This window comes from Bombus fervidus, chromosome 8 (assembly GCF_041682495.2).
Source record: "Bombus fervidus isolate BK054 chromosome 8, iyBomFerv1, whole genome shotgun sequence".
NCBI classification, from domain to species: Eukaryota; Metazoa; Arthropoda; class Insecta; order Hymenoptera; family Apidae; genus Bombus; species Bombus fervidus.
Genome location: NC_091524.1, coordinates 14,702,969 through 14,728,905, shown reverse-complemented (window position 1 = coordinate 14,728,905; position 25,937 = coordinate 14,702,969). Strand labels below are relative to the sequence as shown.

Here is a 25,937-nt window from a genome sequence, read left to right as displayed (position 1 = left end):
AAAGCTTTAATCGTTGTATTTGAAAAGTCTGTTACAAAATCTGTGTAGCGAGAGCAACGAAGTAAATTAATTTTTCTTAATTATTCGCTCGAGAGCGTACAAAAGTAGCGCTCGAGAGGAGATTCTTCCAATACGTAATAACGTCTCTGTAAACATATTCCGCGAATAAAAATTTTCCCTCCGAGTACGATTTCCTTGCAAAATCTCGCGGATCGTCGCACGGAAGAAAACGTGGATAGAAAAGCGATACACGGAGCACGTTGGACGGACTAATTGTAAGGGTTTATAAATCGTTTTAAACGCGAACCGGCCTATCGATCGGTCGACTCGATCGAAATTTACGATGCGCGGAACAGTAAGCGTAGGAAACGTGCCTACGTATGGTAACGCGAGAAAAGCAAGTTTCCGATTGTTTGCTTCGCGTTATATCGAGAGCAACTTTCGTCTCTTTGTGAAAACACGTTTGCATTCGCTGATAGCTGTGACAAAGGGAATGCTTTTTTAACTTCCTCTCGCTATTTTACTCGCGATATCGAAGTTACGGCTACGCGACAAACTGCTCGTTCCTACGTGTGTCCTCCTCGCTGTTCTTGCTCCTGTACTTCGAAGGATCGTAGGAGACCCGGATCGCAGGACCTTCTGTGCAAACTTTTATCGGAAAACGATGCAGAAATCGCACGCAGTTTCGTTGTTAGTTGGACGTTTTACCTTTCGCGACCGTATCCCATTTCCTGGACTATTGAAAATGTTTTCGCACGTACTTACGTACGTACACACGTACATAACGTGTATAGGTACGTACTAATAATCGAACGCAACTATCGATACAGCGAGCGTTTGAACGTGTTTGATTGGAACGCGAATATAAACTGATTTCTTCGATCTCGTCGTGTCAAAAGGTATCTTGGATGGTTGGAAAGTACGTTTTCTTTCTCCCTTTGGCGCTAGGATTACAGGTCTGGTCGGAAAATCTGCTGACTGGAGTTCCAGGTCTCGAGTTTCTATTTTCGTCTAAATCAGAAGCTAAAAATACGCGCGTAGACGATAAAGTCGTTCCTATACTATAATTTGCTATATACAATATGCAAATTTAGTTCTTGGGTAAATCGACGGTCAATTTGCTGTTAACTCGTCAATTTTCCTCTCCCTCTCTTTCTCTCCCCTCTCTGTTTCATCCGTCCTATCGCTATCACTCGCAATCTGCACTCATACGGTTTACCTCTCATCTCGTTTACATTTGCCAGCGTTCTATTTCTCTCTAACCCTTTGACGCGAACTCGCTGCCTCTCGCGTACCGTTACCGACATATCGAGCGCGATTCCACCGTGAGTGAGCTATTGTCCGTACTAAATCGTTCCAATGGATTCACCGGCTTTATAAGTATCGAGGGTAACGTTACAAAGCACGGATCGGTGTCCTTTTGGGCGTACCGTTATGTACGCGTGGCATGAATGCATCGTATACGCGGTGCAATTGCATTTCTCGTAGGACGTTGTATCGGTACGCGTGTGTGCTCGCCTGTCGCCGTATGTCGCTGTACGTCGCTGTATACGTGCACGTTGCACACACGAGATGCCTCGCGTCGGTGTCGTATTTTCTGGGTCACGCTCTCCATTATCAAAGAATTCAGAACTTTCCGAGATATACGGAGAACGAACGTAAATTCGTTTTTCAACGAACGAAGAATTTCGCTCTCGACGTTTCGTGCAAGCAATTAAAAAGACTTATATACGTTACGCACAAGTTCGGTGTTAACGAGAAAGGGCGAAGTAGGTGAGGATAAATCGGAGAACGAGGGAGCGAGCGTTTTCCCATAGTTTCGGTGGAAAATGCGAAGAACCGTGGCACGGAAACGATGCTACAGCTGGTAGAGGCATACGTCGTTGGTTATCCGCCTAATTCTGTGATATTTGCCATGTTTTTAAATGCGATCGCGCATCTTGTCGGTCAAGAATACCGTACGTTCCGATACTACGTACTTTTAGTTATATAAATGAACGAATTAGAACGAATTATACGTGATACGATGTATAAGCGATACTCCAAGAACGTCTGCCTTCGTTAATACACTTGCGCGTTTCATTTTTCCAACGCTACACGTTTTACGTAACTCGAAGTCGTAAATCCCGAGTTTACCAAATTCCACCACGATACTTTCGCAATTATACCGTGCTACTTTTAAACGAACGCCTTTGTCGTCTAACGCGACGAATGATTTTATACGATTCTTCGAACCACTAATTTCTTGGATTCTTAAATCAGAGAACACCGATGGACGATCGGATGCGCATCGTATACGCGTATCGTCGATCTTGGGAGATCCGGATCTCGCGAGCGTTGCGAGCCGAGGTCTCTTTTATATAAAGTCGCGCGTGACTTACGCTAGCCGCAAGTGGAAAAGAGGCCTAAACCCTGATGCGACGACACGTTTATGGTTCCGGCTATCGGCGATACGATGCGTTCACCTTGACACGTGCATCTCCTTTATGGAGGTCTGAGAAAAGAACACGCTCCTAATATCGTCCATCCGTAAGACGTATTTTGAAAAAGAAAAAAAAAAAAAATATTTTGAAATATACAGACGTTGCATCAACGTGTATTATTATAACCGTAAAAAAAAAAAAAAAAATGCGTTCTCCTCGCAATTACAGCTTTCGCTTAAAACCAACGGCATACTGGATTTGTTTATTTAAAAGATGTTCTACGCGTTTCAGATTATCTTATCTAGATGTTTTTGTAGATTAGCGACTATGTACGTAAGTGACAGAATAATCGGAAACTACACGGAAACAAGTTCCAAATATAGAATACGTTGTTATTCGACTCTTGGATTTCAAGCACGATGTAATTTCAAAAGAAATACGTAATACCGAACGCGGAAATAGTTTCGTTTCGCGCGTGTGTATTTACAGTTTACGCATTAGCGATAATTAATACGTAATATGTAACAACTTCCTAAACGATAATATCGTTAACGTTTACAAATATTAAAGTACAAAGTACGTGAAATAAATAGGAAAAGAATTACAGAAATATTCAACCGTTCGCGTAAAAATTTAACAGGTCGTAAATCTCGATTTTCTCAAAAACGAGCATCCATTGAAAATGTTTTATTTTACGATTTCGTAGGATTTGATTTCTTTTCCTCTTTACACCAGTTACGCGATACCTTGTACAGTTTCGATAGTTGCGGTACATGCTGCGTTGTTGAAAAAACTGTAGTGAAAATACTTGTGTACTTAAAAATCAACCGAACATGGGTACGTATTTTTTCCTTTTTCTCCATCGATACTTTCTTCGCGTTCTTTTTTCTATATTTGTACAAATACACTTTGACGCGATTGCGAGGATCGTACAGAACGAAGTCGTTTCACATACGATTACGCGTAATTTTGCAATTAAATTACAAGCGAATATTCGAATACTTTTATTATCGTTAAAATGAAACGACTAAATTACGCGAGGACCTTATACACTATTGACGGCATCCAACCAGTATACACGTACGTATTTTGCTTCGTTGTTTAAGCATACTCGAAACTTTTATCACGATTTATATCTACCTTCGTAAAGAAGAGGTCACGAAAAGAAGGAGGGAGAGATCGTCGATATAACTCAGCCCCGAACGTCCTGAAACTGATTGCGAAGGGCGCGCACCTCCCATGGGGATAATGTGGTTTATAGACGGGGAAGAGAACGAACGAAATACGGAATACAAAGCCCTACCTGTCTTGTCCATCTTTCGTCTCTCTTATCATCCATCATAAACATAATGCGAACGACCAACTCGTCTTTTTCTTAAACAAACGCGTACTTTTAAGCTTATAAGCTCGATAGATATTTCAATTAAACAAAAGTTGCGTCACTCTCGTGCGGTAGATAGTCGAAACGACGTGCTTCGAATTACGAAATTGTTAATGTTCTGACAAATTTGAGAAACAAAATTTCACGATTATGCCTCGACCTTGTAATAAGTAAACTTTATAAAGAGAAAAGATTCGTTACCGAAAGGGAAACATATATTTTCTACGGGATCAAAAATCTCGTCTCGTCTCGTCTCGTTTGGTTGCTTCTTTTATTTACGTACGTGGTATCGCCGATCGTTGGTATCAGCGACGTTTCACACAGTACGCGTTTCTTCGAACGTTTTGCCCTTTAAATTTACACACGTACACGTACGCTTTATCTCGTTGTTAATTTGATATTCGGTTACGTGGATAATTTCCACTCTACATATTTATTCGAAAACAGCTGGTAATTTTGCGATTCGATTCTTTCGGTAGGTACACGGATGTGTACATATTGTAATCTCGTGGTACACATGTTCGCATTATCGATCTTGCCAACATTAACCTGCGACCGCTCTTGAAGCACTGTCAACTACACGGCTCTTTAGACGCATAATAGCAGGCGAATTTTTATAAACTCGTATATTGATTTATTAATTTTACCTTGTATTTGTGAATCGTCGACTCCCAACTATTTATAAACCGTCGAGGAGGTGTCGTCGTGCCAACGCCGAGTCCCTCGTGTTATTTTCTACGAAAGAAAAGTTGAAAATTGCCGAACAGATTCCTTCGACGAAGAGGTAGTTGTCGTGAAAGCGTAACTTGTATTTTATATCTCGCTGTATACGAAAAAGGGCAAGGATATACGTACGTACATAGGCGTCGTTTCAACGTGCCGCGATAAGGATTTGCATCGTTGATATCGATATGACATTCGACACCTGAACTTCAATTTCAGTCATGACGAAAATGACGATACGTTATTGTCGTTATTATTATTATTATTATTATTATTATGCTAAGCAAACATTTTATCATCTGCCTAGAATAGAACATGTCTAAACGAAACTCCTCGTTCAACTATCGTTAACAACATTTGACTATTCGCTCGAATGCAACGTAGTTTTGCGTTCATTTAAGCGACTTTGCCCGAACAAGCTTACGTTGCAGTTCAAGCAATGCATCCCAGATGTGCAAGCTCGTACATAACAGTCTCGTTTATTAATTAAAGCCAACATCAAAGTGATTTCATTATGAACGCACGGAATAATAGTGGATAAATTAATTACCTACTTTCCTTACTGTCCTATCTATTCCATATATTTTCTTTATACATAATTACTCGTTATATAACAGATTTATCTTCTACGTTTGATTACGTAATCGATTCGATGCAGTAGATTCGGTTTATTTGTATCGTTTACGCGTCCTACGCATCGTTTAATCTAAAAAAAAATCGAAGCTAGGCAAATCAAACGAACTTTCGACAAACTAAAAAAAAAAACGGATTAAAATATGTTTCTTCTTGACCCTAGAATTTACGTCCAAATATACGTATAATCGGTCGTTCGATGATTTTAAAATAGAAATACAATGAATACGAAGACCGTGCAGGAGTCGAAGCGTAAGTGCGTAACGCAAGACGTACACACATGCGCGATAAATTACGTACATATACACGTTACGTATATATATATATATATACTCGTGATAAAATGTCATTTTATTTTTAACGAAGAAAATTTATTCCAAGCTACATCGAAAAATATTAAAATACGTTGAATCGCGCATCGTATGAATAACGTAACAAGTAGATAAGATTATAGATAAGGAAAGTGGGGAAATTTTTTTAGTCTCTGCAGAAAATTTAATACGTAAGGAATACTTGTCGAGAAAGAGAAAAAGTATATCAAGCGTGCAGGTGATATCTTTATTGATTTTCCACACCCATATATTAACGCGTGAGTGGTTAAACGAATCGTTTTTGTCAGAACTTTGCGCTTTGGACGTTATACGGGACGTTACATGTTCTTTTGCGTGTTAAACGAGCGATATAAATTGCGTCGATATCCGCTACAGTTTAAAAATTATTATATTTAGTTAGTAATAAAAGGTATCCCGAGACTTTTGAACGGAAAAGAATTTTGTACGTAGATATTTGTCAAATTCGTTCGCGAATGATCTCGTTTGCTCGTTTAGATGGTTTTGGATGCTTTAGCAGTGTCTCGCTTAATTCTAGCGAACGCGATCCTAATCCCGAGTTATCAAATCCTAAAGTCGTTCGTTCGTGATATTCCAGCAAAATAGGCGACACGTCCTTTGCTTCCGTTCCAGCATAGACAGCATAGACTTGCGAATTCGTTGCGGAAATTTTCCAAGTTACGAAAGTACTAAGAAGTTTGGGAATTTCACGAGTGGGCGCGTTCTGAATCAGAAGCTTTTTCCACGATGAGGCGTTCTCAGCGTGTAATAGTCGCACGCTCCTTCTCGTTTGTTTTCTTTGCAATTCTTGAGATCTTTGGAACAATCGCGGGTTTCTGCTAGTTTCTCGTGCTACTTCGCAATTTGAGTAATTCTTCTCTCGAAGGGAGCCATATTTCACCGACAGAGCCGTGTTTCTAGAATATATTTCGCAGCAAACCAAGTAAAACGTAATTTCGTAGTTTTAAAACTAAAACGTTCGTGGTAAATTCGATTAATTTTCACGTGTTTCTACGTACATGGATGCGACATAAACGGATAAAAGGATAGACTGTACGAAGCTAGTGCCTATATCGTATAAGACGGAAGATGATGAAATTTATTTTCAACTTTGAAAACGACAACGAAAATTACTTTGCGCGTTCGTTACCTGTCGTAATTTGCAACACGCTTCACGGTTCGATGCGAATAAAATAACTGCCGAGCGACATAGGACTCGCGTTCGACTAGACATCTGTCCATTTTGTCGAATGCTTCGATGAAATATGCAAAATTCTACGAGCAAAGTCGAACGTGACATTGTCGAGTGTTGCGATGTCACTAAAAGGGATTGATCGCTATTAGCAACGTATAGACGCACGTCCAAACTTCTTTTCATTGTAATCTCTGCCAGTTTCATTGCGGCGGTCTAAACTCTAAACTCTAAACTCTGAACTCCAATCGTCGAAAATTGTAGGTCCGGTGGTATTGATTTCCGTCGTGTCACACACGTTTCGTGAGCCGAAAATCCATTAAAGTATTTAATAATTTAGACGTTACGATGTTACGTGTTTTAACGTTGGCGTATTACTACAAAATTAAACATTCCTCGTTTAATTATTAACTTCAATATTTTGCCTCTCTAATACGATATGAAATATACATATTACGTTACATAAGCATACGTATAAATATAAATATAATTATTAATAAGGTAATTAATTATATAAAAAATAGTTTAGGTAATGAATTTACCGGATAAAATGCGCGTAGTTTACACTGTACACCGTCAGAAAACATAATCGATATTCCATGTAATCTTTGTTACTCTTTGTAGCACCACTATACCGTACCGGTAATGTATTTCACGTATCAACGTGTTTCTTAACGAATTTCATAAGGCTTTGCGATTTGTTATCGTTTATCTGAAAGAATTTAAAGGAAATACAGAGCATACTAACTATATACAAATTGCACCTTTTTCTAGTTGAAACATTTAAACTTATTCGGAACATGCTTACAATTTTCCTCCAATTTTTATAGTATTTCGTAAATTCTGTCTACGAGTCGAATAGAATTTTTATCATCTCGCGGAAAATAAAAATTCAACCGCAACGGAACACTGATAGTTTATAAAGTAATTTATTCGTAAGAGGAGACATTGAATGACTTTACGAACGTATTCGAATTAATCGTTGGCGAAGAGACGACAAGGGAGAACGGAGGCATCCTTTCTTCCCTATCTTTTTTAATTTTAATCTCGCGCTTGTCACGTTTCATCGCGAAAGAGAAAATATGCTATCTCGTTTAAAGCAAATCGTAATTTACATGTTTCGCAAACTAATTTTACTAATTGATAATAGTTCGTATTAAAGTAAGGAGTAAATATAGACGAGCTACGTAGGTATATCGCGACTGCACGAGTACCTCGTTCGTCAAATATGCCTGCTGCAGAACAACGGAGAAAAGCGGCGAACTCCGGTTAATAACATAAATACGTAGAGGGTTAATTTACGCGCAAAAATTTTCTCGCTTCGTGGAAACTATTCCCGTCGTTTACCGATGCATCAGTTTGGCGCACGAGACAGTTTATTAATTACGGCATAGTGACCTCGATCGTTTCTCCTTTAATTATTACAAAGTTACCGCGTATAAAACGATGCTTTCGCCAAAGAAGTTTCGGGAAAATTATTCGCGGTTGCGTTAAATTCCTACGAAAGGAAAGGAGCATCGGGCTTATGTTTCGTCGCCGGATCAAAGCGATACAGCGATCGCTCGCGAAACGCCTGGGGTCAGAGCCGGTCCTTAATTAGAGCTACATAAGTCCAACCATGGTGCCTGTTTCTTTTGAAAAATATGACGCTCTGACCTTTGACGGGATATATATAAAGATAATGAAACAACATTTCCTTTCCAGATCGCTGTTCCATTACGACTAATTTTGGCATTTATATCGTTAGACTCGTCGTCGTATTTATTCTTTGGTCCCGCGTATTCCGTAAACAAGTAAATTCCACAAACGAGATCCAAATTTTATCACTGATACGCGTGAAATTTGCTCGATGGAATTTAGATCTACGTTTTGCATGAAAATATAACTCTCGTGAATCGATCTTGCCTTTGATAACGGAGATCGAGCAGTACGCTCTGTGTAAGATCAGCGGCTTTCGTAACGTTTACGAATAGCGGCGTATGTCCTACCCTTGGCCATTTGCGACGTCTCCGCACCTCTGCGAATCGCTTGGATTTCCCGGACATGCGCCAAATTCCAAGTTAACTATAGCGATGCGCGATTTTTTTGCAAACGTTGCCGCCGGAATTAATTTTGGGCAACCGATGAACGCGAACAAAGAACCGATGGGCGATCGAACGTGCGTTTAGTCCCGAACGGTGAACTATGAACGTCGCTGTCCATTTGCCGGGCTATTTGTACGCCCAACTATTTGTTTGAGCGATCGAACGATCGACTCGGACCGACTGTTGTCGAAAGACCATTCCGTGTGTGTTGTTGCAAGACGGGCTCGATCGAACGTTGACGCAAGCGTTCCGTCCTTCGACGAAAACGTTTGTTTATCGAGTCAAGCGCTATCGACGCCAGCCTGTCGACGCTGTCTTCTAGGCCCAAGGAGGACAATAGCGAGGTACAAGCTCGACTTTACTAACCGCAACCTTGCAACTTTGCCGCTTTAAAAATATCCTAGTTAAGGACTTTCTGGCATCCCACGTAGCGGGAATGTTGCACGGAACGAATTGCTCTTACCTCTTGGGCTTCCTAGCGAACACGAGCCACAGCGTCTTAAGAGAGATGACCCAACCGATCGACTTTGCTTAATTTTTTCAAACGAAATTAGCTCCGATCTGAGAACTGCCGATTCGAGAACTGCTCCTCGGCTTCGCGAGTTTGGTCGAGGAAGAAAACCATCGCGCCACGTGTAACCACAAAACGATACAGAATTCAGCGAAAATTCCTCCGAATCTTCTTCTCTCGCCGCTATACTTGTAGAATCAGGGCTGACGAATTTCTTCCCCACGTCGTGTGTCGCCCACAACCTGCTGTTTCCATCGGTCGGTTTATCCATCGTCGTCGCGTGTGTGCAACGTTCAAAGCGAAGAAAATGTTGGTGGAACTATATGGTTTTAGTAACTGACTCTCGCCGAATAAAGTCGCGGGGATGGTCGTTTTTTTTTTTGTTCCTCTGCGAGCCAAGTAGGACCAAAGGTCGCACGCGGCTCGCGGCCGCCAGTCGATCTAGAATCTCTTACTTTATACGTCTTTGGCGTTTCTTTCGTTGCGTTCAAGGTTATAGGGGGCTGCCGAAACGATGTGTCGCGTATTCCCTAAAAACCGCCGCCGCTCGTTCCTCCGTTGGATGTCTATTCCACTTTCTCTGGCAGCGTGCATACTTTAGAAGATTTTTCGCAACGAGGACTTTTCCTTAGATATAACCACCGACTCTGCGAATCGTGGTACGTACTACGTGGTATTTTAATTGATTCTTCGGAAATGCCAAATTTATCATACCATCGACTACCGAAGACGAGAAGCACGAAAATCTCGAGATTAACGGTTATACGTACGTGCGTACGAACAGTCGTTCCTTATAAGTCTTTGCAACAAAAACGCAGAATTGGCATCCAAACGAGCAACGACACGATGCTAAAAAACAACGCAAGGTCGATGACTATTGGGCAGTGGGCCAATCGAGTTTGCCAGCTGTTAGAAGAATCCACCAAGTTTTTCCTTCCTATTTTCGCCCATGTGTCTCTACCAAATGATGGAATTTAGATTAGTAGTTCTTCGCGAAGGATACGACGAGGATATTATTTTTCTTCGATGTAACGATACGGTCAAAACGACGACAAAATAGTTTACGATGGCAACTGGTCGATTCTCTGATATCGTTGATATAATAACGATATAACATTCTAATAATATATAGGATTCAGCAAGAATAATTAAAACCTCAGACTCAATCTGTACGAGAAGGGAGGAGACAGCGACGGTTATAAGAAATCTAAATGTATAAGAAACGCGTGTGTCGGAAGTGAGAATTGGCAAATTGCCAGGACTGTGATCGAACGTGGGTGCACGTTTCTTGTCGGCAGAATCGTATTACCGTCTCAAAATTGATTAATAGCCCGTCGCGGCATACTACCGATAACGTGGAGAAGAGGATGGCATAGTTAACATCATGGTCACGTACGTACCTGTTTGCATGGCAAAATAATACCGTGTTACCACAAACTACTTGCGCGCAGCGGAGCTCGCTACGCGAATTCCCGTTACGCTTTTTCATTTTCTTCCTTCGTCTTCCTGCCTGCTTCCCTGCCTGCTTCCCTGCCTGCTTCCCTGCTTGCCAACTTGTCCAACCGGCTGTTTGTTTCCATCCTCGTCCTCGTTTCCGTTTCTTTTCCTTTTCCTATTAGGAACTACGAGTCAGGAAATTTGTTCCACTTTGACGAGTATATCAACACGCGTCGCCGAACAAGTCGAGAATAACGCAGAGATCCGAACTGATTCTAATAATTGAAAGCGATTTGTCTTACCGCGTTGAAAGCGATTGTACGTTGATTCGAACAGCTTAAGGGACGTTAAAACGCTAGCGTAGATAAGTTGATCGATCAGAGACGATGAATAATCCTGGAACGTAAAAAGGGAAGGTTGTTTGCAGAGCGAAGGGTAGAGCGATGTTAATATGAAATCCTTCTTCGCGCGAATTAAAGGAAAGCTGGTTTGCCGACGCACGGTTTAAAAAAGAATTGGGTCGATCGTTTTATCCTTTCCGTATCTCTGTATAAGTAGCTGTGTACGTACGTCGCTAGAAAATTAAAATATCAATGAACGTTTAATAAATTCCAGCAAATCGGATTATCAAGAACGTTTATTCACACCCGAAACTGCGTTATTCGTCGCGTATACGCCGCGTGAAATTTATCGCCGGTGCGGTTAACGTATTTTTGTGGAAGTAAAATATTTTTGCGCGTTCCTAAAAGCTTGTTCTTTGATGGTACGGAGATAGAAGCAGAACTCGACAGAGGTTAATAAGAGCGCATTTAGTTGGAGTTCCTTGGCTATATAGAATTTGCGAGTGCTTGTCCGCGACCGTTTCAGCGAATACGACGTCGTAGTTCGCGCAATACAGTTTTCCGCTTTCGCTTTATTCCTTCGGAGGGAAATAATCGATCGATTGGTATCTTTTGTCGGGACAAAAGTTTTGCGAATCGCAAAAGAAGCTGAAAATGGTATAAACGTTGGATTCGTTCGAAAGTCGCCGAACCGAAGAAATTGGTATAGCGGTAATCTCGTCCAAACTGCCAATTCTACGATCGTTTGATCGATCGAGGATTAAAAGAGAACAGGAAATCGAAACATTTCCAATAAGATCGATGCACTTGTACCAAATTTCTGCTGAAATTTCCATTATTCCGATCATAGAGATCGAATAGAACCAAGTTATTACGTAATAAATCACGAGCTTCGGATTCTGGCAAGTTTTTTTTTTTAAATTAATCTAACGTCCGTTTCCGCAACGCTCAAACTTTCTGAGAGCGTTGCCGTGGATTTATCGGGTATTAAATTTTGCGTCGAGTCGAGAATTCCGCGATAAATTGGCCGGTTCGCGACGATCTTGTTTGGTATCCCTAAAGTGGCCGAAAGGACGAGACAAGCCTGTTAGACCGGATGAGAATTTTTTAAAAAGCGTTTCAGTTTCCGTACGATATTTATAACGATATAAAGCACGCGAGTTTGGGGGCGATATCGAGCAGCAACTTTAGTCTCGAACCGAGTATGTGCTTCTTACGCTACTGTAACTTTCGCCCTCACCCCGACCAGTTCGCCTTTCTTTTTTCTTCTCCTCGGGTTATTCTCTTTTGCCGAGACTTTGCTCTTGGCCAGAAGCGTCGTAGTGCTTCGGTCTCGACGCGTTTCCCAACCGATTTTATATCGTCTATAGCAAAAATTTTTCTCGGCAAAAGGAAGATACCACTTTTCGGCGAGATCTTGATTTATATTAAAATTACGAAACTTCGGATAGAGTTGTTTTCGTTCGCGTACTGCGTATTTCGTTCGGAAAGCTTCGGATTACCGTGCATTTCGCTAGTTTGATAATACTTTTAAATCAACTGTACAATTCGCTCCGCTCAAAGTATGTACAACAGTTAGAAAACTTGGTTAAGCTACCCGGGCGGCGAGGACGACGGACTTTCACCAAACTCGGATTGATAAATTTATAAGTATACTTGGAAACGAAGAAAATACGTCGATTCGCGTGATTTTTATTTTGACCGAAAATATTCATTTTCAAACGACCTACGCTTATCCGTTTATCTTGACACGACGTTTTTTACGTAATGATAAAATTTGGAAATTTTCATTCATCCAAGATAACGATCCGATAAAGATTACGAAAAAGATAACGAAATAACGATCGTTCAGCCGACGGTGAAAACCAAAAGACAGGCTTGGATCGGCTGGTAAAGGGAGCAGGCTCGTACCGTACCGAAGCGTTCTTTGCGTTATATTAATTTTAAAATTCTTGCGAAATCCCGGTCCCTCTTCCCGGTTCTTGTATAAAAAATGATATTTAAAAATGCGCTTCTTCGTCGGTTAGACAAGAATTTAAAACATTAGCGAGAAAAATACTTCGCTCGAGTTAATACGCAATCTACGCGGTCCGATAGAAGGCGACCAAGGAGACGGTGCTGGCGGAATACAAAGTCAATTTCGTTAACGTTAACCGTGGCAGAATGTTAAGTTACAATTACGAACGAGATTACGACGCGCGTTCGTTCCCGTGCACCTTCGGCCTTTATCTTGTACGCAATTTTGTCCTTCGAAATTTCTACTTTGCTTCCACGTGCAGAGATCTTCCGTGCCACGTTTCGTTTTCAAGAAACCTGGTTACACGAGTACGTACAGTTTATGCTCTTAATTTCAAACATTTTTCTTCCAAACGATAGACTTACTTACTTTTTACGTGTGTATACGTAATATTACGGTATTTCGAACGGGTTTCTCGAAATTTGCCATGATTTTTCACGTAATAACGAGACTATGAACGCTTTCAAGTCGATGTTAATTGTAGCCTTTTTTTATTTTATATAAAAGCGATTATATCGAGACGAATTTAACGAATTTAACGTATTCTACATATTCTTATATTCTAGAGGTGTACGTGTGATTAATTAATAGCGTAATTAAAGTAGCGTAAGAAGGAAATAATGTCGCGATTATAAATTCGTGAGCCTGATAGAGGGAAAGGATGGTTGAAATTACAGACGCATTGCCTGAATATGTACAAGATGTCGGATCTACAGGAAAATTCGTATAGCGCATTTACTCGAGGGGGAAAAGAAACGACGGAGAGGAAAGTTCTACGTTTGGTAAGCTCCAACTTCGCGTAAGGCCTTAGTTTTATCAAGTTAGGTGCATCGCCGCGCACAGAAAATGCAATTGCATCTCTCTTTTAAAATGGGATTATACAATTTTCATCTTGTTAAGCTACTGAACTTTTTCTTCCGTTCTTCTCCTTTGTCTTGAATTGTGAAAAAAATCTGTGAAAAGGACATAGATGCGTATACGTATACGCATATCGCGATGCTCTGTGTTTAAATTTTGAATTGGAAATATATTACGAATCGATGATTTATCGACCTTATGCTCGTTGTTGCGCTTTGTCGTTGCAAAAAGAAAGGAGCTTGCCTGTCCCACTCGCGCGTCTAATAAATCCTGTAAAATCGCAAAGTTTCGATTTTGACACAGAATAAAATCGACGTATCACGCGTATCGGGAAATAATTGAGAGGGAAAACGCCCCGTAAGAGAAAATTATTCAAAGAGCAGCGCGTATCAGATGGTATCGTTTCTACTTTGTACATTGTTCGATCGATTCGATAAATTTTCGTGCTATCGAAGCAAAACTGTTTCGATACATTCTTGTTATTAAATTCTAACATTTTCACGTCGAAATGACAAATTGACTGAAATTTTTCAAGCGAATGCAGAGCGATGTCGCGTCAGCCAATCGAGCTGTAATTCTGTCAAATACATCGCGCTAATGTATGTAATTGCTTTTCAGTGTTGAATTCGATTCGTATAGCCGTTTATTTCGTTATTTTACGTATCTCCCATCGTGGCGAGGGAAATTTTTAACATAATATTTCATACACCATCAGTTTCACATGTTCAACGTGACAGGAGAAAGAAAAACAAATAATCTCTTTTAATACTGGTGAAACATCTTGCACGTGCATTTAGGCAATTCGTTCGTTTTGCGTATAAAAAGTTTTCTCCTTGTACTTGACACTGTACAAGATACGATATCCTAACCTGACGCGATATTCTGTCTTCTGTCTGTTATAAATTGCGCTTTAAATATCCTTCGAGCATCGATTAGAAGCACCCTACCTTCTACCAAAGTTGAAATTTAAAGCAACCACGTGTACGGCAAGAATTTACGTAGAACCGTAGGTTATCCGATGGGAATCGGATAAAAATGTACGGAATAATTTCACTGTTAGCCCTAGTTCTTTCGTTCGAAAAATATTCGCGCTTCTTACTTGCATTCAAAGACTATATCCATAAAAAACGTTAAGAAAAAAGTTTTTCTTTTCTTACGTAATACTTTTCAGAGTCGTTTTTATCGTAACGGAGAATAGCCATATTTTATTCCTCTCTTTCTTTCCTTTATTCCGATATTCGCATGCACTTTTTTTTTGTGTGTTATTAGCGACTACGCTATATCAGCGGCATATGATTATCTTATTCCACGCGTAATACGCGACCTACTTGTAATTAAACGATAGCGGCTGTTGGCTCGTATTAGACATTGTAACGTAACAAATTCAATGAGAATTGGGTAAAAAGGATCGAAATATCTTGTTTTATTCTTTCGAGCGTCGTATCGCGGTATCGCGTATCTACGATACTGCGAATTACCGTTCTTTTTACTTTTACCGAGTCTTTTAACGCTAGTACGCTTTTGGTACCAACGAAAATTCGTTGGTTCGTTTTCTGAATAAACTTCGAAGCTCGTAGCACGGTACAAGCTTCGGTAGCGTAAACTGCAGAAAGATCGATCGGCTTTGAACGATAATTCCGAATCTCGTCGATAAGCGATCTTGTGCACGACGCGCGTTTATGCAAATTTATATTTTTACGAACGCGACTGAAGAAATGAAATACAAATGGAAAGTTTCATTTCCTAAATATTGTAACGAGTATTTTACCGTGAAAATTTTGCGTGTTTTCGTTGTACAGGTATCGCGTATGTTCGCTGGATTTTCCTTTTTGTTAGCTTAAATTTGATACGGGGATTTGAGAAGAACGTGAAACAACGGTGTTCTGGAGACGCTACCTATACACAACGATTAGCTCTTTTTAAAGACCATTTGCATAAGAAATTTGTACTTTTCATAGTAGAAACGCGAACAGCCTTCTCGTGGTATCTGATAGAATGCAAATCGATTAGCAAGTTCCGTCCTTTTAGTCTAAATAGTTTAAAATACTTTCCTATTGCTTGTATCTTCCATCGTGGACCATCTGTAAATGTTTCTACTCTATTTTCTTCTCATCTTCAGCGGTAGCAGGTTGGTTCCGCTTAATATCGCGGTTCTTAGATCGGTGCAATAAATTCTGTTTGCTATCCTAGCTTTGACGTCCTATTATTATATGCTATTTATAGACGTTAGCGACCTTAAATTAAAGTGTACAAATGTTGAAACAAACGATAAGCAATTTTAGATGGTATTACGGCTTTCTATACTTTTATTAGAACGTATATTGGAACGAGTTTAGCTGCGTAATTCTTCAAATATAATATAGCCACTTTATTTGATTATTTTCGAAAAGGTAATTGCAAGTTGCGAGACAGCTATATTGACAAGTTACTCGGTAAGCAATTAAGTTAGATCGGTTCTTTAATATCGTACGAGAAAGTTTCTTGGGGTCCCTTAATGGCGATTCTTTAATATCCTAAGCAGAAAATGTACAAAATGTGCAAGAGTAACACGTATTTGATATTATTAAATTTGACGAACAAAATAAAACGTGGAAGAACAGTTTTCCGCGTTTCTCTAAAAAAGTAGTGCTTTCGACGATATTGATTTTGATATTAGACGAATTTAATTGAAATTTACTCGCGCGTGTAATTTCGTAAATTCCATCGGTCGAATCAACGCTAATTACATTCGGCGATAGCTAAGAGAGCTCGTTCGAACGTCATCCAAATGATTCAAAACGGTTCGAATAATTACGAACGATACTCGCACGATCTCCGTAACGCACCGGATATCTACTTTCAAGATTCAGGAAGAAAATTTATATTCCGTAGGTTGTATCGTATTATTGATTGATTATTATCGTCGCTTTAATTCCCTCGCCAGTACGCTTCTCTCCCTCTCTTTAATAAGCACTCTCTGTTGCTACTTCGACGGTCTACAACACGGAGAGCGTGCTATCGAGGAAAAAGTGGACGGTAGAAAAATTCGCTTCTCGTTTACTACAATTTCGCTGCTTTTACGAAGGTCTTATTAACCGATATCGTTTACTTACTAATAGCTATGGCTTTGAAACAAGACCAGTAAAGTTATAACAGCTATTGTACGCCACAGCCTTTGATTCTGTTTCAGTTTCAGTTTCAAATAACTCTGTGGAATCGTTACTTTTACATTCTATATACTTTTCACTCTTATTATCTACGATAGAATTACGAAAGTGTAGCTAATAATTAAATACGGTTAACGATTATAAAATTACTACAAGTATTTGTAGGCTTTACGTTGATCTAATCGAACGCTTTTACATTTACAAAAGAATTTAATGGATATATGCGAATTAGTACGAATTATTGCGATCGCTTCTTTGCGATGCGTGTATTCGTAAAAAAAAAAAAAACATATCGTTTAACGTACTTCCTCCGAACTTTTTTTAAAAACAAGAAAGTCAAGAAAAGTTGCGGATTTTTTTTTTAAATTTTATAATTTTACAGCCATGTTAATAATAAATTTCCGGTGATTTATTTACACGAGAAAGAAAGGCTTTGTTATTAGATCAAATATCCGAGCGTTTATGGTATTGTACACTATATAACAGGTATAGTGCGATTTACAGTGTATCGTACAAGGTGAAAGTGGAATTTATTAACGAGTAAAACGAAAGATGCGCTACGAAGCTCGTAAAAAATACGTCTGACGATATTCAAAGAAATTGGTTTATACGACAAAGATGGTACCGCGTAACGCGAGATAAATTTTGTGTCTTTTTATTGCAGGTTACAAGTTCTCGTCAAAAGTGCACAAAGTATGGAAAAGAGACAGCGTTAATGTCGTCCGTATTAAATTCGAGAGGGTGAGTAAAATATTATTCAAATAACGCTTTGCTCCGCTAGCGAGAAAAAAGCGTCTGCTCTATACATATGTATGTATTTAAAAAAGGTTTTTAAATACAGGATGGTACGGTAATCGTAGTACGAGCGGGCAAAAGATAAGTCGAAAATATACAATAACATTTTTTTCAAACGACGCTACGTTTCTGAGAAAATCGATTTTGAACATTTATCGGACACTCTTTATGTCGACTAGGTACCGTCTGGCTATAAGTAAACGATCGGCAAAAGTATATGTATAGATACAGCAATTATATGTACAAACGCGATCATTTTTTTATTATGAATCTTCAGTTTTTTGTTATCGATATAACAATAGGAATAAATTAATAATGTATGTATATATATATGTGCATAATTTAAATAACATTATCATACTTTCATCAAAATACATTACAATTACGTACATTTTTTATACGACTGCTCTAAATTATTCCTATTAACGATATCTTTTTTAAGACGCGGTAAATCGATAAATCACTGATTTAGTTTCAAATATTTCAAAGTGCTTACCTTTGTACTTTGCTATACACGAAGAATTCTTTCGTTTAAGCGAACAACTTTGTACTCGTCTGTCTCCTTTAGCCCATATATCTGCCCGTTCTTCTTCTCTAGCTTCTACGTTATTTTTTCGTTTTAAAGGGTATTTACTCGCATTATTCCAATTTCTCTACGAATCACAAATTCCTGTTTTTTCATCTCCTTGTTTTACTGTTTTCTTTTTTTTTTTTTCACGCAATAATGCACGTACTTTGAACAGAGTGCTATCAAACGTTTACGATATATTACTTGATTTTATCCTTCGTTTCTCTTATTAAATTCTTAAATTACTTGGTTGAATTTCGTTTGTTCGATTCTTATAGAAACTCTTTTAATAATTTTTTCAATTTATTTCTGTATACACGTAATATCGATATATCAACTCGACGACATCGAGGAACGTTAAATTCGTACGACTTGCTGGGCAGAAATCTTTTAATCCAATCTACAAAGAATACGTAGATTTTTTAAATTGGATAAAGTTCAAAAAAAAATTAAAAGGGAATCGAATTTTTTCTCGATAAATTTCTAAATTTACCAACAAAAAATTACGTTCAAAATTCGATAATATAAAATTATGCCTTCATCGATAGCAGCCACGTGTAATAAATTTGACAAATTTCGTTCATTCGATAGAATTTCTTGAAGTACGTAAATCTTACAGACACGTTGCGATTCATTCGTTGATTTACATATGTGACTAGTTGCAGGCATGTGCTAAATTCCGTACTTTCCGAAACTGCCGACAATCAGCGTATGTATTCGCGAACACAAGCTAATCTAATTGAAGTGTTTGCATCGGTTCGCGTAGACGTGTTTTGCCAACCAAATATCGTCACATTCCGACAGCTTTGAAATTTTGCGCTTGTTCGTCGTTAGATTTTTCAGAAATGTATTTAAAAGCAAGTGAAAATTCATTTGTTAATTATTTTACACGAAGAACACGATGTATTACGTTTAAACGGATAGCAGTTATTCGACGTAAGAATATACCGATTAAATTAAAAATTAAATTAATATTACGATTAGTAAGCACAGTAACGTAGAAAAATTTCCATTGATAAGAAAAAAACAAATTTCTCAACTAATTTCACTCTTCGAACTCTCAAAGCATTTTCATTCGCTTTCGCGTATGAGTGTATGCAATTGTACGTATAAACACAATAACTTGCCATCTGCCGATCGTCGAACTCGTCAAAATCTCACTTAACTACTTTTAATAAAGAAACAGGAAACGATCGAGAATATACTATCTTCCTAAATTAAACAAATTAATAAACATCTTCTATCGTAATTCGAATCACACGTCGTACGTAAACTTTTACATACGAAATACACGTACGTATGTACGTTTCATGCATAATACAGACAAAAATAATATTTACATGTATCGCCTATTTCGATAAGCCGATATTAAACGTTCAATTTGCATTCCGTGTTAAATTAATCCGAATAATGTACAAGGTATGCCATCGATAATTATTCTGAATTTATCCGTATAAAGTTAAATTGTAAATACGGAGTACACCTTCATGGCTCACAGGTAAAATGTTAACGAATGGAAAAATACGAACTATCGAGTAATAAAAATTCATGTATTAAATTTTTAATGCAGCAATATCAATTTATTGGTAGATTAACAAATAAGTATGTAACGTTGAATTTATCTCCTTCTTTTTTCCTTTTTTTTTTTTTATTCTACATTTTAATTCACTCGTACCTTTTAGGATTATTAATGGTCACTTTACGCTATCGGTGTAGAATTAAGATTTATCTTTGTTTTACGAAATTATGAGAAAAATAATACGGCGTAACGAAGTTAAAATAACGTTGATATTACGTTGCACTCTCTCCGTTCGTTCAGATCGAGTCGGTAATTTATGTCGATGCATGCCAACTTTTTGCGATAACCTTGCTAAATAAGTTAAATTACGCCACGCGTGGTAATTTTTTTCGTTCCGTCGTAATATCATAAGGTTGACTCGTTTTTTTTTTTTTTTTTTCTTTTCGAACGATATAAAGTAAGCTAAACTTAATTTGGTTTCCAAAATGCTGCTATTAAAAAAAAGAAAAGGAAAACAATAATATCTCGATATTGCTGTATAAGCATAATTCTGTTGTTTTCGATTTATTACATTTTTACAGAGTTGCAATGTTCGAGATTTATGTGCGAAATATAAAATGTCAAAAACATTCGATAAAACAATATTATTTCGATAATATTATCGCGTTATACGGTATTCCTCCCTCGCTATTAATATTTCAAGATGTTTTGTAAAATTCAAATACGAAGTAGAATATGAGTAAAATTTTTTTATTCGCAAGATATTAATGCGATATCACGCAAAGTTAATCATATAGTCGATTATATCGTTCTGAGAATTCTATCGTTAATTCTAATAACTAAATACAGCGAAATTTAACGATTTTATGTAACTGTCGAGCGAACGTTTACTCAAATTATGTTTTGTTACGCACATATTTATACATGCACGTATAATGGACAGTAATAAAACGTTAGTAAATACCAAATAATTTGCCCAATTATCATGTCTAAAAGGATGACTCGAAACGCTAGAAAAATTTACGTATTTTTGAAACGAACATACAACGAACCGCTATTTAATTTTTTTGTCTTCGTAAAACACTACACGCGAACATAGTTGGCGCAAGTATATGTACATTAAACGAAGAAGCAAATTTTCCGCCAAAGGTAGAAACGGATAAATTGATAATACGCTTCTAAATTAAATTTAACGGAATCAATAAAACGAGCAAGTATCGCGTTAGAACGTATTTCAAGTATATATAAATCTAATAGCTATGAATAGCAAATTAAGGGGAAAATGGCACATTTTCTCAAAATACTTGATCACGTTGCAATTTCAGCGTCCATTCTCCATTCCCTCGATTACCTCGCCTGATTCATCGTGCTTTAAATTACTGGAAAACCATTCTGTACCGCTCGTTTCATTTGATGTCGCTTTGTATAAGTACTCGGTAAAATGCCGGTACAAAATGAAGGAACGCAAACAACGTTTCGTTAGCCGAAAAGGAGAACAGAAAGGACGATATAACAGAATCTAGTTCGTTATACATATGTAAAACGTTTACCCGCCTTCTATTCATCCGTCAAAGAGGCTCTTGGGCCTTTACGTTGCCACTATAACGCCCTATAACATTATACGGAAGACTAATTGAGCTGGTTAAATTTCTCTTCTGTACAAAAGAGATTCGTAAAAACGTAATTGGTTAACGAAGTATGTAACTCGTTTTGCAGTTAAAACATTGCTTAAACGCTCTCGTTTCCGCGTTCAAAGGTTTTTGCAAACGATTGACCAGTTAAAACGAAGAACGGCTCGTCCTTTGAACGTATTTAAAGATAATTTCAGAACGGAGAAATCTTTTAAAGGATAAAAATCATGTAAATCACGACGTAACTGAAACCGTTTCGTACGTATTATTTACACGTGCTCGTCGAAAATGAACGTTTTATCCGGTAGAAACGATGTACGATATACATAAAAGAGTCTCGGGTCTGTATGCGCGAAATCGTGATCGCTATGTACAATATCAAATGGTATTACACGATGCGAATCAACTCGAAACACGCATACAAGTATATGTAGGAGGCGTAGTAATATTCTCACGATACGTAGAATACGTGGAAAATGAGATTTTTATATTTGTAGTCACGGGGCGATATTCTTTCGACGATTATCCGCTGAGAGATTTGAACAAACAAGTATCGAGTACTTTCTGCGATAGTATTTAGCATTATCTATCGTTATCCGCTGCTATCCAATCTGCCGTCTAATATTATCCAAAGCATCTTGTCGCGTATGTTTCGTACGATGCGTGCCGTTCAACTTATAATATAATATTTGAAAATAAGGAAACATAAACGTTTCCCTCGATCGAACACCGCCATCACCCCTTCCACTTCGCTTTAGTCGCTGGCCACTGAGCTTTCCAGCCCTTGTTCTCGCTAGCTGCTGGCGAATTCTCAGAAGTAAGACGCGAAGCGTTCAACTTGTAATATAATATATTCTTCTTCTACAAACTTCTTGCTCCGACACAGATTTCTTCTTTTTTCTTTTTTTTTTTTTTTTTTTTTTCTGATTATACGCGGTTACGTATTTCAAAGCAGCGATACGACACGGAGAAAGCGGAGAACAATTAGAGCGTAGATCGAGTTTCCTAATACTCGCACACGAGAGTGGTACTGTGGTCGAATTGACACGCGCGAAAGCGGTTTATCAGGCGGGCAAAAGCGGTTTATCAGACGGGACAAAACGTCGCTGTCTAAATTGACAATCCGTCGCGTATATTACGCGCGTATTTCTGAAAATCAAACTACCATTGACGTACAGTTGACAACAAGTTATTGAAATCGAAAAAACGAGGGAAATATCTTTTTCGCGATGGCGGAAAAACATATTTCGCGATACGAAGAAATACCTTTGTCGGAATTCGATTTCCATTTATATCGCGGTACCGCTTTGACCATGGCGACGTATCGCCCAAATCGTTGGAACTTTGTACGTACATCCGCTGCGAAAGATAGAAGATTTGCATAGAGTGCAAAGAATCGAGTGGATTAATTTTTCTTGTAAATGAAATCTCTCCGCGTTCTACGAGCTGTTAAAAAGATTATGAATTACTCGTGAACAACGTACACACGTGATATCGATCTCAGGACTTCCTGCTTGGGCGTGGCTCCAGGAATCCTGAACAAAAGGATAATATTCGTCACCTTCTCCTATCGAAACACCGGGAATATACATTTTATCATCGGTCATAGTTCGATTTAAGCGAAATTATATTTTATCACGCTGTTCTTTCCTCCGCGATATTTCACCCCGTTCGAACGTTCCATATGATCCTTTAAAAATCTAATTTCGCCACTCGTCCGTGTAGCGTTATTTCCTTTTCTAACTTTATACGCTATATCTAAAATAGCGAGAACACTCGTGCTTTACTTAAACAGAATCTTTTCCAATTTTGCTTATACTACGTAATAACGTGTAACTTGAGCGACTGAACTGAGAAACTAGAACGAATAAATACGACAGATATTACAAGGAAATATAACCGTTCCACGGTTCGAACGTTGTGTTACGTGCAATTTAAAAAGTCGATCGTTTCGTTCCGTAAATACTAAAATTATAATACGCGATTAAAAATCCAAGACTCGACTTAAAATATCATTTTCTAGCTCTTGGAGTAGAAAAATATGAAAAAGCGTATACTGTACTTTGTTTAACTTCTGACAAAGCTCTTCGCGCCGCTTTCCCTATTTGAATATTTAACGCACGAACGGTTGCTTTTTGCAGGAAAAATTTGTAGCGCAGTCAGCGATAACTCTATGCCCATTTAGTTTCCAACTTTTTATTATTCGCAACATTGCCATTCACCGCGAAACTTCGCGAGAGCAAAGGCAGATAAAATTAACCGTTGTGCGCATAGTCCGTATCTATTATGTAATATATCAAACGCGAAACAGAGTGCAGCAGTATGAATTTCAAATTCTCCTTACGTATTTCATATTGTATCTTCGGTTCCGATAAAATCCCGATACTTTCGACGATGCGATGGAAATGATGGAAATTTCAGAAAAAACGACTAACAATTGTATCTACGTGCTGTAGCTGCGTCGTAAGTCGTCGCTACGTAAAACGTTGCCAACCTGTAACGATACATGCTGATATATTCTAACGATAGACGTACGTATATATCTTGACATCGCGTAAAACATCCCTTAGAATCTGCAATTGGTTGCGCGTCCGATAAAATCGTCGATAACTTTGTTATACGATCCGACCATGTAATCGATCTTCGTGGAAACCTATGGTATAGTTGTAGAATCGCGAACGCCATTACGCTAACTCGAAGATCGTTGTACGTATTTCGATGTTATGGATTTTTAACGGAATTAATAGTATCGGTAGAATAACAGGTAACATCGAAACAATTAGGTAACGGTATAACGAAGGGTCGCGAGTTTTATATTTAAACAGTTGCATAACTGGGTACCGATGTAAATATTAAATATAATATCCAAATATAAACTTATACGTGCTTATATAGAAAAATATATTTCAAGGTACGTCGATTCGTTAACTACGATAGATCGTCTCTTTAAACGTAAATTTTTTCAATTTTTCGTTTTCTCGATCAACGGATTATTACTGAAAATTACGTAATAGATAATCTTTATTAAATTTATCCAACTAATATGCTTGTACATGTAATACATATTAAACGTTGTATAACATCAACGATTATTTAAATATTTTTAATAATACCAGCTAATTTCTGCCAGTCGTTATTTTCCTTTTACCTTTAGTAAAATTGAGACAGCTTCGGTTGTGTAACTTTAAAATAGTGGAAATAGCCTGAAAATACCCAGGGACAGCTATTAAACCGTCAAAGTAGTTTAATGTGCTTCGGAACTCGGTAGCTACATCCCCATTCGTATTACTCGAGCGACTTTGGTAGACAGTTTATCGGTCCAAGTCACTTTGATAATCAAATCAAATGCAAATCTCGAGAGTTTTGAACGGAACTTCTTCGGTTCTTTCGTAATTCGTGACCCATAAATATGCCTGTTTCGATAATCGATGAAACGTAAATTACAAATCCTATCAATTTCGATTTGAAACGACGGTCGGCGTAAATTTCGAAAACTCTTTGTATCGAAACGCGACAGTGGACACTGATCGCGCGAGAACGCTCGAAAGACAGGTGTAACTCGTCGAGCTTGGACGAAACTCGAGCTTACGAAATATCGAGTTTGGAATCGACGAACGATCTAGAATCGAATAGCGAATTAAAATCTGATCGAAATTAATCGAGAATGCCTGTTAAAATGTGTGGTCGTTAGGTCGTTACGAACGAGCTAATCAAAAGAGTCGATGAATAAGTACAACTGAATTTATCGTCGTTATAGAACGCGGTAAAATATCGTCGTAACTACTCGGTTGCGAAACGTGCTTTTTAGCTTTTCGCAATTTTACTTTAAATCCTTTAAATATCGTTCCGCCGATGAAGATACGCCCGCAAGCCTGGCCTATTTATTAAGTATGATATCTGTTTGTTATTGAAACGAACCTTCGACGTGGATTCGCGTTTCTTCTATAATTTTATTCTGTCTTTTTCCGTCTAGAAAGTGGAAAAGTTTCAAAGTAATAAAGATAGGATTCGGTTGAAGAAAATTCAAGCGTTATAGGATTTGGTGGTTTCATTTCGCGGAACAAAAATTTTATATTAAACGACGTTGAACCGTCTGGGTAGATGTACGTGAGAGAAAGCGGAGATTTTCAACGGGTGCATATCACGTTGGTTTCCCGCTGCGATTATAGCAAAATGTCTTATTTGTCTGTGGCAAAATTAGGTTTCACGTCAGGTTCGTAGCAAAAGCTGACCGAGCCCTGTGAATGCAGGTACCTACATACGTATATAATGGTAGGCAGGTAGCAGGTGAACGCACGAGTTAATGGAGTTTGATAGTTGATAGGATCGATCATGGGACCTTCGGCGGT

At 38.3% G+C, this 25,937-nt stretch overlaps 1 protein-coding gene and 1 long non-coding RNA gene across 9 annotated transcripts in view; one reads left to right on the top strand and one right to left on the bottom strand.

The window, feature by feature from the left end:
* The window catches only part of LOC139990084 (1-phosphatidylinositol 4,5-bisphosphate phosphodiesterase epsilon-1), a 121,891-nt gene that overhangs the window by 47,525 nt on the left and 48,429 nt on the right, over positions 1-25,937 (top strand). For 7 of the 8 annotated variants that reach the window (XM_072008988.1, XM_072008986.1, XM_072008982.1 and 4 more), the window contains one exon: positions 17,740-17,816. The exons of the other annotated variant lie outside the window; for it this stretch is intronic. The gene's annotated coding sequence lies outside the window, so the exon portion shown is untranslated. The remainder of the gene's footprint in view (positions 1-17,739; positions 17,817-25,937) is intronic. 8 annotated transcript variants of the gene reach the window in all.
* LOC139990283 (uncharacterized) lies at positions 10,613-11,111 on the bottom strand. The gene is made up of 3 exons (XR_011800538.1): positions 11,016-11,111; positions 10,831-10,888; positions 10,613-10,794 (listed from the first exon to the last, which is right to left on the bottom strand). It is a non-coding gene; the product is annotated as an uncharacterized lncRNA (long non-coding RNA).